The sequence below is a fragment of the Neolamprologus brichardi genome, chromosome 9 (assembly GCF_056152115.1).
Source record: "Neolamprologus brichardi isolate AB-2024 chromosome 9, ASM5615211v1, whole genome shotgun sequence".
NCBI lineage: Eukaryota > Metazoa > Chordata > Actinopteri > Cichliformes > Cichlidae > Neolamprologus > Neolamprologus brichardi.
Genome location: NC_142112.1, coordinates 3,504,739 through 3,521,136, shown reverse-complemented (window position 1 = coordinate 3,521,136; position 16,398 = coordinate 3,504,739). Strand labels below are relative to the sequence as shown.

At 40.4% G+C, this 16,398-nt stretch overlaps 1 pseudogene across 1 annotated transcript; it reads left to right on the top strand.

The window, feature by feature from the left end:
- Positions 1 to 7,591: 7,591 nt before the first annotated feature.
- LOC148101131 (E3 ubiquitin-protein ligase TRIM21-like) lies at positions 7,592 to 11,153 on the top strand (annotated as a pseudogene). Its single transcript, XR_015719597.1, has 2 exons — positions 7,592 to 7,690; positions 9,228 to 11,153. The product of XR_015719597.1 is annotated as an E3 ubiquitin-protein ligase TRIM21-like (transcript).
- Positions 11,154 to 16,398: the final 5,245 nt, after the last annotated feature.

The following is a 16,398-nucleotide window of genomic DNA, read 5'->3' as shown; positions in this document are numbered from 1 at the left end:
GCTGTGTAAAAACTATAACTTTAATCTCAGCCAAACCGATTTACTCAGGAACAAATAAAATACTGAAAAAAGCCAAACAATAACATTTTTAAGTTATCTAAGTGACTTATATATCATGTTTAACCTGAGTAGCGAAAGACGGCGGTGGGTTTGAAAACGATTTGCTGGGAGTCCGGTGTTCTCACGGCTCTAGTTAGCCTAGCCCCCGGCTAACTATCGAGCTAGTGGGTAACAGACGTCTCCGAAAACGTCGGAGCGCTTTTGAAAATATGTGGCGTCTTGATAAACTGAGCAGATATTTGAGGTTTACACAGCTACATTCTCACCTGAAAATATGTTAAACGTTTATTTTGTGACCCAGAAAGAATAATAAGAGTAATATTAAAACTAACTAGCTGTAAAAAGCTTCAGGAGCTTACAGGAAGTCTCTGGAACTGTACTGAGGCAGATGAAGGACTGGGACACTCAGGTTACTCCTGCAGTATCAGGGTCTCGTCTGCTTAAGGAAAAGGTGGAGAACAACATAAACAGTGGAAGAGCATGATTTCATTTATTTTAAGGAATCCAAGCATTATTCGGATTTTTAGGTTTACGTAAAATACACTAATGCGCTGTGACTTATATTTTACACACTTCATCTGTGTAACTAAGCTTGTCGTGTTACTTGTTTCAGCTTCAGCATTTTTACTGCTGTTCTATTCACACAAATATGTTACAGGATCCAATGAATGATAAGAAATAAATAGAACATGTTCTCCTCTCAGTTTCAAGGACATTTAGTTTATTTTATATAATATGGTGAATGTGTACGAATGACCAGCAATCATTCAGTCAGTGACATTATCCGTTAAATTAGCTAAGTAATTCCTAAATGTGTGTAGTTTAGGGTCGATTATTTTACCTGCATATGACTGGCTCTGATGAGCCTAACGTACGAGCAACATTTCTCAGTCCATTTTTCAGTTTTTGCGCTTTGGCGTTAGTGAGCGGACAAAAACGGAAGTAAGGGCGGACTTGAAGCTAGAAGGCTGTCCAATTTCACAGCTGCTCAGTTCCGTCCTACCCGGCCGTCGAAGGATCCTACGAAGCATCCTTCCCCTGAATTTGGACAGCAATTTTGCAGGGCTCTGGCAGGGTTCCTCCTGTTCCTCCGTGCACAAAGGCGGAGGTAGTGGTCTTGCTGCTGAGTTGTTGCCCTCCTACGGCCTCCACGTCTCCTGATGTACTGGCCTTTTTAATAATCCCTTCTTCTGAAATATAAGACCCTCTCTTGGTTTTAATGGTACTTTGGATTTCCTTACTTTCTGTTGCACTCCCAATCCTAAATAGATGCTGACACAGTAACATGGAGGAGGGAGAGAAGTTGGCAAGGACTACTACAAATAAACGTAATGCCTAACAATGAAACATGTAAAATAAGAATAATAAAGATGTTTACTCCGGACTGCATGAACACAATATGACAGGTGTGGTTGAACTGCATGAAGACTGAAGTTTCTCTTCTGGCAGGACAGGAGTGTGGCCTTGTCCTGTGAGCCACCGTAAGGATGAACTTAGAGTAGAACTGGCCCGTCACCGGCTTCAGGCTCTTCACCTTTTCAAAGACAAAGCAGTCATTTAGATAGAATATTAGATATAGTTTACCTACAACTGCACTAATTTAGAAATTGATTTTTTTTATTGTTATTAGAAATTAACCAATACCATCAAGAATACAATATTATACAAAATTAACTCTCGTACAGGATAAAATTACAACAAAAATAACAGCAAGGATATAAGGGGGGAGGGGGGGCTAGATAAAAACTCACATTCATAAAAATCATCTAATGTCACTGTGTGTGTCTCTTCTTTTTATGAAAGCCGACTGACACTCGTCATCTAAGTGTGTTAAACATTCATTTAAACGTGAGCCAATAATTTATAATCATTGCACAGAAGGGTTATGGGTCTCCAAATGTCCAAAAGAAGTTTGTCTTTGTTGGGTTTTGGGATTAAAGTGATGAGACCTTATTTCACTGATGAGATACATTCTAAGTATGTAAATAGTAAATACACCGTTAGCCCATCAATTCCTGGTGATTTACCTCTGGGCATTTGTTCAGTTACAAGTTTACCCTCCATACGATCCTTCACACCTTTGTCCAATGTTCCAATAAAGCCTCTAAGACACAGGTGTCAAACTCCAGGCCTCGAGGGCCGGGGTCCTGCAGGTTTTAGATGTGTCCTTGATCCAACACAGCTGATCTAAATGGCTAAATGACCTCCTCAACATCTCTTGAAGTTCTCCAGAGGCCTGGTATTGAACTAATCATGTGATTCAGGTGTGTTGACCCAGGGTGAGATCTAAAACCTGCAGGACACCGGCCCTCGAGGCCTTGAATTCGACACCCCGGCTCTAAGACTTTCCAGAAACACATTCTCTGCTGAATAGCTTGACTTGTAAATGTTACTGTAAAATTGAACTATTTCCTCGTTTACTTTGTCTTGGTCCTCAGTCAGACCCCCTTGATACTCAGTGATTGAATCTTCATTTTTGCTTGTCTGTGTTTCTCTAAATTAAAGAAGCAGGAAGAGTTTTTCTCACCCTCTTCAACCCATCAGGCTCTTGAACGAACATAGGCGCCGTTAGCTTTCTCTAAGAACAGTTTGCCCACTTGAGTTTGAAACTTGTTTAGATGTATTTGTTTGTCCAGTGATAAATCCTGTTTGCAGCATAACCTGTTAATTCTCTCAATAATGGTTTGTTGCTCCTGTCTTTTCTCTTTAGCAGTGGATTTGCTCATTTGAATTGCCATCTGTTTAACTTGGAATTTAAACCATTCCCATTTGCACACATGTGACATCTAATTTGTCGATTTGGGCCATTAGATTTCTCACTTCAAGGCAGAAGTTGTCATTATGCAGAAGGCTGTTGTTAAATTTCCAAATAAGGATGTTTCACCTTGGTTAATGAGATGGACAAGGAAATCAAACAGTGATCAGTTAGAGAGGAAGCTGAGATTTCCCACTTGGAGATGTCGTTGATCAAACTGTCAGAGATTAACCAGTAATCAATTCTGCAACCATTGTTAGATGAATGAAACCAAGTATACAGAGACGCAGAGGATTATTCAGCCTCCAATAGTCACACAGACTGACTGTGTTGACCAAATTAAGAATACTTTCATCAAAACTGAGACATGAAGTCCTAGATGGAAAACGGTCTAAAGCGGGATCGGGAGCTACAGTCTCCTCCCACAATAACCTTGTCAACAAAATTAGCTTATCTTCCATTGCTCCCGTTTTCACAGAGGAAGGTTAAAAGTTTCTTGTTCTGAGCTCTATTAGTATAACCATACACGCACAACAAAATGTAGTTAGAACCATTAATCTCTGACACTACCATCAGCCAGTGACCATCAGAATCACTTTCACAGTCTATGACATTTCCCAGAAACCTATTAAATAAAATCCTCACTCCAGCTGAGACGTACCATTACTAAAGAAAACAGATTCACCCCACTGTGTTTTACACAACTTTGAGTCTGCCTCCGCCAAATGGGTCTCCTTGGAGATCTTTTCAGAGAAGCCTTCCTTGAAGCGGATGTACGTACTCACAGGACAGTTATCAAAAAAGAAAAAGATGGAATAATTACGGTAGAGTTGGTGTCCTGTTAGTTCTTCTGTAGTTGGTTGACGTGCACAAAAAACGGTTATTGCTTTTTATAATTTCACAGTTTCAGGACAAAAGAAAACCAAAAACGTTTGGACCCCTGCAGTAAGGTTGCTAGTCACTCTGCCATCTTGGATCCTCCCCAGAAATGTAATTAATGACAAGAGTGAACGAGCACTGATAGTGTCATCTACAGCTGTGGCCAAACGTTTAGAGGGTCTCGAACTCCAGTCCTTGAGGGCCGCTGTCCTGAAGCTTTTCCACGTGTCCCTGTTGCAACACGCCTGAGTAAAATGAGTAAAATTAGCAAGAGTATAGAACTTGACTGCATGCTGAAGTCGCAACCCCTAACCCTACTCAAGTAAATTTAAGTTACTGTAAGTGTTTGGAAAAATATACTTCTAAAAGTACTTTTATTGCACCATGTTCATTCACTCATGAGCTGCTGTAACATGAATCCAATGGCTGAATCACCACCTCAGCATGCAGTCACATTCTATAGTCTTGCTAATGACCTACTAATTGTATTCAGGCGTGTTGCAACAGAGACACATGGAAAAGCTTCAGGACAGCGGCCCTCGAGGACTGGAGTTCGAGACCCCTTTAGAGAATGTGAAGTGTTGGGTTTTTTCACAAAGTTTGCTGCTTCACTGACAGTCGTATATCATATCATTTCAAACAGGGGTGATCCAGTAATGCTGCACTAATGAATTAAACTAACTATTCACTTTAGCTAAAGTTATTAAGTTAGCTACAGAGTTGGGATGCTGTAAGACATAAATAAACCTACATTACAATGGTTTGGATATTCATTTGCATGTTTCCCTACTGTAGTGGTCTCTGCAAGCATACAGGGCTCTGAGAGGGTACAAGACTCGACTTTGGAAACAGTCGATCATGTTTGCAAAGCTGAACCCAGGGCTAACTATGCTAAATTAGTGTTTTAGCTAACAGCTACAATAAGCTTAACAGTTACTGTTAGGCTATCATTTGTTTACATGATGCTTTTTCTTATACAGATAATACATTTATTATCAACCTGAGAGTTTATCTGCTGGTCATTTGAAATGACGAATGACTTCTGAATACTTAATCTGTGCCCTGCTCCAGCTCTCGATGCTGTAGGTCCGCTCAGTAACACTCAGCAGGTACAACGTAGCTCTTTTCAAACCAATACATTGGATTTCAAATTAGGCCAATACAAATTCAGTTTTAGAAGCTTTTATTCAAGTTGAGCAATTCAAATTTGAATTGAACTTATTCAAATTCAGTTTCTGATGGCACAAAGTTCTGGACATACAAGGAAAATGCAGTCAGTGAAACACAGATGACCCAGCAACAAACAGAGGAAGACAAAGGGCTTTAAACATGGAACACAGGAGGAGCACAGAGACAGAAACCAAGAGGCCAGAAAGGATAAATAATAATGAAATCAAAGACTATTAATAATTCAGAACCCAAAACACTGGGTCAAAGATCCAGGACCTTGACAGACAACTGTGGATCTGATTTTTTAAGAAAGACACAAATATCTCTTATTATTAGACTAAAAGCTTGATATAGACATAACAGTTTATAATGTGTCAGCAGCATAACACCCCTGCACACCAGCACTGCACTTATATTATACTTTAATCAAGATGTAGTTGTCATTTAATCATATTAGCTCAATGGGATCACAAAACATCACACTTACTAGAAATGAGATGCTCACCATTTCATAAATTACATTTTTTACATTTACATGTGCTGCAAAATAGACATAATGATAAATATGCTCAGCTTTAAATAAAATTACGACTGTAGTCTGTTAAACAGCAAACTAGTCTCTGCTGGTCAGCTAGCTTAAAGTCTTTACGTTAGCAGCCCAAATCAGAGGCTAACATTAGCAAATGTTAAGATCAGCCGTATGCAACATCTCCCATGCTTGCTTAAGTAAATAACTTCTAAATGCATTTATGGACTCACCTGTTTTATTGCATTTTCCTGTTTGAGCTTCCTGTAATTGCTGTCATATACTGCAAAAACAGGTGGATGATCACTAATGTCATTAATTAGGAGACCACTTATAGATTTCATTAGTAAATATTAGTGATGTGTAGATGAGGCCTCGTGAAGCGTTTCAGCACATTCCCCAAACTGTATCCATGCTGTGTCGACAGTGTTGCTGTTTTGCTCCATACTGACACCTGCTGGACCTGAAATATCATTGCAGGCAACTTACGTGAGACTCACAACAGACACTGATTGAATGACCTAGTCATACGTGTATACACTGTAAGGTACTTTCCATGGAATCATTTTATATCTTTTACATTGCAAATATTGTTGACATCTTTAAAATATATTGTGAATGTCATTAAGTGAAAATTAAAATGAAAGTATTGTGAATGTAATATTACCCATTTAAATGTAATTCAGAGTTTATTATAAATTTCTATTCAGAAAAATAAGTTCATCCAATGTTCGGATAAGATGTCTTCCTATTCCCTCAGTACGTTAAAGGATCCTCTGATCTTGGAATGTTTCTCTCCACTAAGTAGCGCTGGACCTCAATGATGGAGTCCGCTGTTGCGTTGTTGGTTTGTCTGCCAACTTCTTCATCGAGCCGCTGCCACGGGTTTTCTGAAAAAATAAAAAACGCATCGCCGTTTTAGTTTTTGTCATCTACCCCAAATTAATACACATTAGTATCAAAATGTACCACTAGATTTTAAAATGCCACTGGATTTTAACATGTCTGACACTCATACGTTAAGATAAATGGTGGGGGGTGTAGTAAGGATGTTGGGGGAAGCAGACAGCTCCACAGGAAGAGTCTTTTGTCTCTTTGAGGACTCTGGGAAGTAGCAAGGGAGTTTGAAGCTTAAGGTGTGAAACAGCTGTGTACTGCCTTTTGTTCCTGGAGAAGGTATTTAACTGAGAGCCATGCTAGGCTCAGTGAGACTCTGCTGACCGTCTGCCCTGCGGTCATGTAGGCTCTCCATCAAGCTGTTTTTTTTCTGTTCTTTGTGTGTTTGGATTAAAGAATGTTAGCTACCGCTCGTCTGCAGGCTTTATTTAAGTGGAAAACATCCACAACACCAGCAAATAAACACTGAATATTTCATGTGTGACATTTGTGAGGTTACCTTAAACACAGTCCGTCAGTCTTTTTGCTCTTGAACAATAAAATATTAAAAACTGTCTCGAGTTTATTTGGTGATGTTCTCGTGCACGAGGCGAAAACAGCAAACAAACGTCACAGTAAATCTTTCCAGCTGATGTTAGGCATCCTCCACCTGCTGAATCCACGTCAGCCTCTTCCTGCTCATGTTCCTGTTTAGAGGCACAGTCGGCCTGAAAATGGAGAAAACTGAACACAGGAATATTTGGATTTTCCTTCTTTTTCTCTCCTCATGTTCAACTTGTCTGATTCAAGCTGGGAATATTTATTAGAAATAAAGTGAATAATATTTTATTATCACGTTGCTGCAGCACATGGTTCAGTTAGCTTTTTATAAACACATGTGTTAGAAATGTTCTTCAATCAGCTCTTTTTACTCTCTTACATTTCTCAGATAGTACTTTTTTACTTTTACTTCAGTAAAGAAGTTGAATTAGTACTTGGAGTATTTTTAACAGTAGTACTTCTACTTCAGTACAGACTGTGTGTACTTTTACCACCTGTGTCTGAGACCTCCTTCAGGGTCCACCTGAAGCTCTCAGTCTGCTGTGGAAAAAGGAAATCCAGGTGAGTTTCTCCTGATCACCTGAGGCCATCATAACTGTGTGAACCCACACACCACTCCTCACTCCTCCCACCCGCTGCACACAGTCACTGAGTACAGACCGGCTGATTCCTGTAAAGGGAGAGGCAGCAAAACCAGACAAACAGCTGCAGGAAGAGGCGGAGCAACAGCTGAAAAACAAGAAGCTCAACGTCATTTTGCAGAAGTGAAAGTGTGAGAGAGCAGCAGCAGAGCTGCAGTCGAGTCCTGTTTGTCTCTAAAAGAAGATTCACTGGAGTCCATCAGGTTTCTCTCAGCAACAGTGGTGAGTGCAGCTGATCACACTTCCTGTTTCTACACAAATCTTCACTCTGTTCACTTCATCAGGACTCATCACAGTCACACTGGATCCATAGAAATCTGCTCATGTAACCACAGATCCACTGTAGGAACATCGAGCTGCTGCTTCAGTCTCACTGTGGCTCTGCTCAGGACTGTGGACTCAGGCTGTGCTCTGGACTTCAGACTGACTCCACACTTCCTGGTTATTCATCACTTCCTGTTCCTATTAGATTGATTCTGGATCTGATTGATCATAAGGATTACAGATGTGAAAACACCTATTTATTCTTTATTGATATAAAGCCTTTGATACTGTAAACCAGTAGACTTCAAAAAGTCATTCACACATTTTACAAAGATTATCTGACTTAGTGTATCCTGTAAGAGTCACAGATGTTCCTAAATCATTCAGAAAACAGTCGATGCTGCACTTTATAACTTTGTGTGGAAACATGAATCTCATTATTTAAACAGATGTGTTTGAATCATCCTGATAATCAGGCTTTAAATATGTCCACACATCAGCTGTGATATTCAAGCTGAACTGGATCAAACATCAGACACAAACATAGATGATGGTGTTTAATCCCAAAGCTTATTTAAACAAACTGGAGGACAGAATTCCTCCTTAAATGTCATTTTGATCAAATCCACTGATCTCGTTTTCACACACAGGCTTTATCATGGTGGCTTCTTCTCTACTAACATCAATGTTTGATTTGGACAAACAAATATATGAAACACAAAAATAAATCAATGTTTTCTGAGGATCCAGAATAACATGAATGATGTATCCCAGCGAGTGACTGGAAAAGTTCATCTTCTTCCATATCCTGAGTTTGTGAGGAGCTGTGATGTTCCAGTATCTGTGAGAGAAAACAGGACAGTTTTTAATGACGCACAAATGGACCAAATATACAGACACCACTGAATAAACATGTTCTCATAAATGCCATTAAAATACTGGATCAACAGTTAATAACACATTTCTGAGGTTTATGATTCATCGTCCTCCTCACTGTCAGTTCTACTGGAACAGTCACTGTTTAATATTAATGGCTCGTTGATCTGGACAATAAGAAGTATTTAGTCACCAACAAGGTCGAAGTTTACGGATGGAATATGATGGAATATATCCAACAAACTGATTCATTCAAGTATACAAATGATCTGCATGAATCTTGGACCTTCTGTAAAACAGTCAGAATTTCACATCTTTTTAACGACTGTATTTATGTTCATCCCCAAACGTTGATCCTGTTCATCTGGACGCAGCAGACACTACGATGTTAGGTTTGTGTTTGGGATGAACCAGTTTGTGTCTGAGTGTGTTGCTGGGTCTCCACCAGTTACTCTGAGAACTGAAGAAGCTTCTCTGATGAAACGTCTTCAAGAAACTCAAAGAAGTCCAGACGCTTTTCTCTCCAAGCTCCTCAGACTACTGACGCTTGTTTCTCTCTTTTTAAAAATGAAATTTAAAGTGAATTTTGAATCAAATGTTTCTTTTCTTTCTCCCTCAGAGTGCAGACATGTCTGCTGCCAGCAATCTGCGATCTGAAGATCAGTTTCTGTGCTCCATCTGTCTGGATGTGTTCACTGATCCAGTCACTACATCATGTGGACACAACTTCTGCAAAACCTGCATCAGTCAGCACTGGGACATGAATGTGAGCTGTCAGTGTCCCATGTGTAAAGAGACTTTCTACACTCGACCTCAGCTGAAGATCAACACCTTCATCTCTGAGATGGTTGCTCAGTTCAGACGTGAAGCTCAGCAGAAAGCCAGCAGCAGCAGCTCAGAGCAACAAGATGCCAAACCAGGAGAAGTTCCCTGTGACGTCTGCACTGGAACCAGACTGAAGGCCCTGAAGTCCTGCCTGGTGTGTCAGACCTCCTACTGTCAGACTCACCTGGAGCCTCATCTGACACTGAAAGGCCTGAAAAGACATCAGCTGATTGATGCTGTGGAGAACCTGGAAGGCAGGATGTGCACGAAGCACGATAAACTCCTGGAGCTGTTCTGTAAGACCGACCAGACATGTGTCTGCATGCTCTGCTCTGTTTTAGACCACAAGTACCACGAGTTTGTTCCTCTGAGAGAAGAATATGAAGGAAAGAAGGCAGAGCTGGAGAAGACAGAGGCTGAGATTCAGCAGATGATCCAGAAGAGACGACTGAAGATTCAGGAGATCACAGAGTCGGTGAAGATGAGTAAAGATGCTGCAGACAGACAGAAAGAAGAAGGTGTTCAGGTCCTCACGGCTCTGATGGAGTCTGTTGAGAGACGCCTGAAGGAGCTCATGAAGGAGATCGAAGACAAACAGGAAGCTACAGAGAAACAGGCTGAAGGTCTCATCAAAGATCTGGAACAGGAAATCTCTGAGCTGATGGAGAGAAGCTCTCAGGTGGAGCAGCTCTCACACTCTGAAGACCACCTCCACCTCCTCCAAAGCTTCTCCTCCCTGAAAGCTGCTCCACCCACCAAGGACTGGACAGAGGTCAGAGTTCATCCACCATATGAGGGGACTGTGGGGAGAGCTGTGGCTCAGCTGGAGGACACAGTCTGGAAACCCATGAAGAAGAAGCTGTTTGAGGCTGAGCTGCAGAGGGTCCAGCAGCATGAGGTGGACGTGACTCTGGATCCTGATACAGCAAATCCTGAACTCATCCTGTCTGATGATGGAAAACAAGTTTATCATAGTGATGTGGAGAAGAAACTTCCAGACAACCCAGAGAGATTTTCTTACTGTGTTATGGTTTTAGGAGAGCAGAGTTTCTCTTCAGGCAGATTTTACTTTGAGGTTCAGGTTAAAGGAAAGACTAAATGGGATTTAGGAGTGGCCACAGAGTCGATCAGCAGGAAGGGAAGAATCACAGTGAGACCTCAGGATGGTCTCTGGACTGTGAGGCTGAGAAATGGAAATGAGTACGAAGCTCTCAATGACCCTCCAGTTGATCTCTGTCTTCATCCTGGTCCTGAGAAGGTGGGGGTGTTTGTGGATTATGAGGAGGGTCTGGTCTCCTTTTATGATGTAGGTGCTGCAGCTCTGATCTACTCCTTTACTGGCTGCTCCTTCACTCACAAACTCCACCCATACTTCGGTCCCTGTCTGAATGATGGAGGTAAAAACTCTGCACCTCTGATCATCTGTCCTGTCAATCAAACTGATCAACGACTGATTTAATTTGATGAATGATTGATTTTTCTTGAAGGGAACAAATGAACATATTGAGTGTAAATCCTCTACAGTCTCCATGTTTCTATAGAATCTGATCATCAGGACTCTGATTCACACTTTGATTCTCATGGAGTTTGATTTGAACAGAAGAAAAGTTGAATCAGAAAATGTTCCCACTGATGGAGACTCGAGCTGAAGAGCAAATATCAGAGAATAAATGTCCAAAAGCTTCATTTACAATAAAGTTTGTTCAATGCTTTGAGTGAATCCAGACTCATGTGTGGCTGTTATACGGAGCATCAGAGTCCAGCTGAGTTATGTTGGATACAAACTGCTTATTTTGGCTCTGTGAGCAGTTTTGTTCACTGAAAACTGATGAGACGGATAATATTCAAAGAACTCTGTAGAGATTCATGCGTTAAAATTTAACTCTTAACCTAATTTAAACTTGTTTAATTTCTCATTAACTCAGACTTTTAATTTATTTCCTTGTTTAATGTATTATTTCTTTATCCTTGTTTAATTTTTGCCGATCCTTTCTGTTCAACCGGTTTAATCTGACCTTTGACCTATTTATTCCTTTATCTCATATTTTCATTTCATTACATAATTTTCTGATTCATCTTAATCCTTAATCTTAACCTTTGACCTATTTCCTTAGCCTTGATAAACCTTGAAATTTCTTTCACCTTTAAACTTCAGGCTTAAATTCAACCTTTGTTAAAAACCTTCTTGCTAACTTGTAATTCCAACTTTATGCATTAAACATGTATCTTATCATATAAACACTCGATCAGTGTGACAGAGAGAACTGTAACCATCACCGCTCACATTTTAATCTGGTTTATGGCCAATTTTGCAGCTTTTGATATAACAGGCTCTGCTTACCTTTATTTTGAAGGCCTTCTATGAGGGTGAATTGGTTTCCTCCAGTTCTGGCGTCTGACAGCAGCTCCGTCAGGAGCCTCTCCAATCCTCCTTTTCTCCTTTCCAACCCAAAAATCACGCCGGGTCACCGATTTGTTGTGTTCAAATGTTTTCAGAAGGAATTCAGGAGAAAAAGATTTAAAAAGATTTCCTTCAGACCATCTTCACTGACCACCTGTGATGAAGGACTCATCTCTCCGGGTGTCCTGCGAGCAAACAATCAGATTTTTTGAACACCAACTTATTTGCTTACTTAAAACATTTTTTTTTTAATTTGCTATTGATCAGACTTCAATTTAGACGATCTCAGGCTCCCTCCCCACTGGAGAGGTGACATTCAATGTCCCACTGTCAGTCTGGATAGCCCTGACCACCACCCCACACACAATGTCACGAAAGCATCGTTTTAAAAAGGGCTCTGAAAACATGGCCAATAACTTTCATTCTGATGATCTGCAGAATAATTTGGCCACAAAACTAATTTCACTGTTCAAAAACTTGCAGACTTCACTATATACAGTGTAGACAGTGTGGACCCTCTAAACTAAGTCTGGGGGATGTGATCTTTGAATAAATGCAGACCAAACTGTTGTTGTTTGTTTACTTACACAGCATGTCTTGTAGGATTAACTGGAGTCAACAACAACAGCACAGAGCAGTCACATCTCAGGTCTAATAACAGAAGACAGGAAAAGATCAGGAAAGAAAGAAACATGTTCTCAGCGAGGACATGTAAACACAGACACCTCTGTGACCCTGTAAACATACCTCAGCTCCCCCTCCTCCTGAGACGTGGAAGCATGTCTGCCATGGCTCATCCTTCATCCTTGTTTAATTTTTGCTGATCCTTTCTGTTCAACCGGTTTAATCTGACCTTTGACCTATTAATTTTAACTTAACAGAACTCTTGTTTTGACCTATTCATTCCTTATAACCAAAAAACCCTTTTATCTGATATTTTCACCTTATTTATTGATTATATATATATCTATTATATTTATCACCTTACCTTATTTTGACCTTTGACCTATGTCCTTGTTAGCCTTGATAAACCTTGATCTTCCTTCATCAAACGTGAAATTTCTTTCACCTTTGAACTTTAAGCTTAAATTAAACCTTTGTTAAAAACCTTCTTACCAACTTGTAATTCCAACTTTCTGCATTAAACATGTATCTTATCATATAAACACTCGATCACTGAGAGAACTTTAACTTTAGGCAGAACCAAATGAAGCAGCTAATCTCATCAAACTCACTGCGACAGTAACTGACAGTGAATTATTTTAATGTTCTTCATTGTATTTGTTAGAAACATTTTATTTTCCTTTAATTGCGGGACTTTGGTTAAGTTAAATCCGATGTATTAACCGACCTTTGAGGTGAAGTGCAGCTGCAAAGAACGCTATGGCAGGCAATGAGGTGCGTTTAATGTCACTCTGTTAATTTGAGCGTCCATAAATTGAATTTTTTTTTTTTTTTTAACTTTATTATTGCTAATTTATTGGAAAATTAGGCCATTTAATCAAGATAGATTTTATGTTGTTGGTTGTAAAGGTCTGGATGGATATTTTATTTTATTCTGTATTTCTATTTTTCAGTTTTACTTTTCAAGACTTGGTGAATTGCCTTTTTCTTTATAACTTGGCCTCCTTTTTGTTTAGTTTTGTTAAAATTAGCAGCAGTGAGAAGTGTTACTGTTGGTCTTGAATATATTTGATGTAGCCCATACAATTAAGGTAAGTGTCATGTTTTTAGTTGTTAGAGTCTGATGAAGAATCTTTTATTTTTCTCCAAAAGTTGATTCTGTTTATCTGGACACAGTGTTTTTCAGTTTCAGCTGAATGCAGGTTTCCCCAGTCTTATACGTGTCAGGAGCATCAGCACAGCTGAAATGCATTTTTTCTAAGCACCGCGTCTCTGTGGCTTTTAAAACCCAAAACACGCTATAACAAAAATTGGCCCACCCCAAGGATCGGGTCTCCCGGTGTAGTTTCCACTGTGACAGACTGTAGGCTTCCTCAGAGTGAGGCTGAGAGCAGCAGCCCAGGTGGAGTCTGACCCATGGCCCTTCAAATAAAGCTGAAAAAGGCCAATATATGATATTAAATATAAAATATAATTAAAACAACATCAGAACAAACAACGAGCTGCTGTTAAGAACTCCCGACGTCCATCAGAGGCCCGATTGTCTTACAGATAAAGACAAAGTCAAAGTTTCATCCCTCCGTTCTCCTCCTGTTTCACTTTAAACACTGTTTCCATGACAACAACCACCGTATGTGGAAAAGAACCCGACACCAAAAACTGAAGCGGTGAAAAATGTTTTGTTGCAGACAAACTATTAACTTTATGTTATTTATTTTCAGCTCATACCATCATTAAAGCTTGTTAGAACACACATGTAGGATTTCACAAATCATCGCTCCTAAATTTAATCGTATCCATAACAAAAGTTTGTACGTGTTCGCTTTGAAAACATCACATTCTTTATGTTAGTTGGTTTAGATGAGTGATCTCCAGGATGAATGAGGGCAGAGTTTCATGGAGACTGTTTAAGTGTAAACCTGGATTAAAAACCCCACATTTGAACACCTTCATCAGTGGCTGTGACCATGTTGAAGGACTAATGCTGACGTGCTCTGACACTCATTAGCATAGAAAACAAAGTGGTGAAAGCACAGAGCCCTGAGGAGCTCCACTGGACGGTCTGCTCACAGAACTTACATTTAATTATTTCACTTTTATTTACATGTAAAACACCCTCAGAGAGAACAGCTGTTTCAGAGCTGCCAGCTTTATTGGAAAGATGAACTGAAATCCCAAAATAGTCCAATTTATGACAAACTAACACGGTGAAACGTTGCAGGGTTAAAATGTGTCGATGGATCAACTCTTTCAGTATAAGATCAAATAATACAAAACACATGAAGGTGAGGAGGAATTCATTTTAAAGTGTGATTTAAAGCAGATTCTTTCCTCGTCAGGCTGAAGTTTTCACCGTCTGACGTCTGTAAACAAACTGAAACACGTTCAGTGTTTAGTTTTACTTCACTGACTCAAACACAGAGTCTGAACTACAGGCCGGCTGTGGGAGTTACACTTGACCGAGAGCCACACGTGTGACACAGCGCACCTGTTCGGGTACACGTGTCACACAGTGGAGGTCAAACCTTCTGTGCCACAAACACCAGATTAACCAGTTTCACTCATCATCCTTCTACTGTCACATTTTACTGGTTCAGGTTTTATGAATCACCATCTGAGAACGTCTCTGATGTGGGCGCCACTCACAGGGATCACTTCCTGTAGAAGGGTCACATGATCTGTTATAGGCCCCTTTGTGATGACGACAGCTCCGCCCCTTTCGTGTGAGGTTAAACCCAGAGAGCTTCGTGTGACCTCTGACCCTGATCACCAGCGTTAGTGTCAGTGAAGGTGAGATACCGTGTGACAGGAGGAGGAACAATAAAGTTTTATTTGTACAAACACGTAGAACAGATGAAGTCACAACGAAGCAGGTGGAGCTCAGTCAGGGTGGAGGTGCAGACAGGTGAGCTGAAGGGGAGGAGCCAGTCTGGTCAGGAACTCTGTCTCCTCGAGTGAACCTCCTCACCTCTGAAACACACACACACACACACACACACACACGGTACTCTTTGTTTGTATGTAGACGTCATATGTTAATGAACCTATGCATATTCATGTAACCTCAATAAAAGAGCAGTGTTACGGGGGAGCAGACGAGAGCGACTGGGGTCCAGCGAAGGAACGGCGTTTGTCCGGTTCTCTCCCGTGCACGAGAAACATGAAGAACTTTGCCTACTTCGTGTCTTGCTTTGCCGTGTAATTAAATTGTCTTCAACGTTCCAGCGAATTGGTTCAAGCTACAAACCTATCAGTGGGAGACAGAAGGACTCTGGCCAAAGTAACATCTCTGATGGACAGAGTCTCCCAGCCCATGCATGTAAATGTTGCTGAACTGCAGAGCTGCTTCAGTGACAGACTGCTGCATCCTCGATGCATGAAGGAGTGTTTCTGCAGGTCCTTCCTCCCTGCAGCTGTCAGACTGTACAATCAGAACTGCTCCCAACAAACAGATGTTTACATCAATGCTGTAACTGCAATAAGTTAATTAACCGATTCGCACTACAACTGGTTTGCCTCTTATCTGTAGTTATCTTTACTTTATTTAATAACTGTACAGTACTCTGTATATAGTAACTATTGTCCTTAATGTAAATATGTAAGAAAGATTGTGTATGTTTCTGTTGTGTCCTGTGTACTGTTTGTTGTATATGTGTCTTTTTGGCTGCTGTAACAACCAAATTTCCCCTTGTGGGACAATGAAAGGATTAGAAGGTGCAACTGTCTTTCACTTGCAGAAACTGACTGTATCCTGGCCCAGCTGAAAGATATGCCTGAAACATCTGATGTCTTTCAGATAAGGTTTGGCATGTTTTTAAAGTTTTTCAAACTCCTGGCACATCTTTTAAAGTAACTATGTTTACTTTCAAAACGCATAGTCCATAACCTAATCAAGTGGCAAAATTTCAAAATAAGTGCAGGATAGTGACGGAGGAAATGG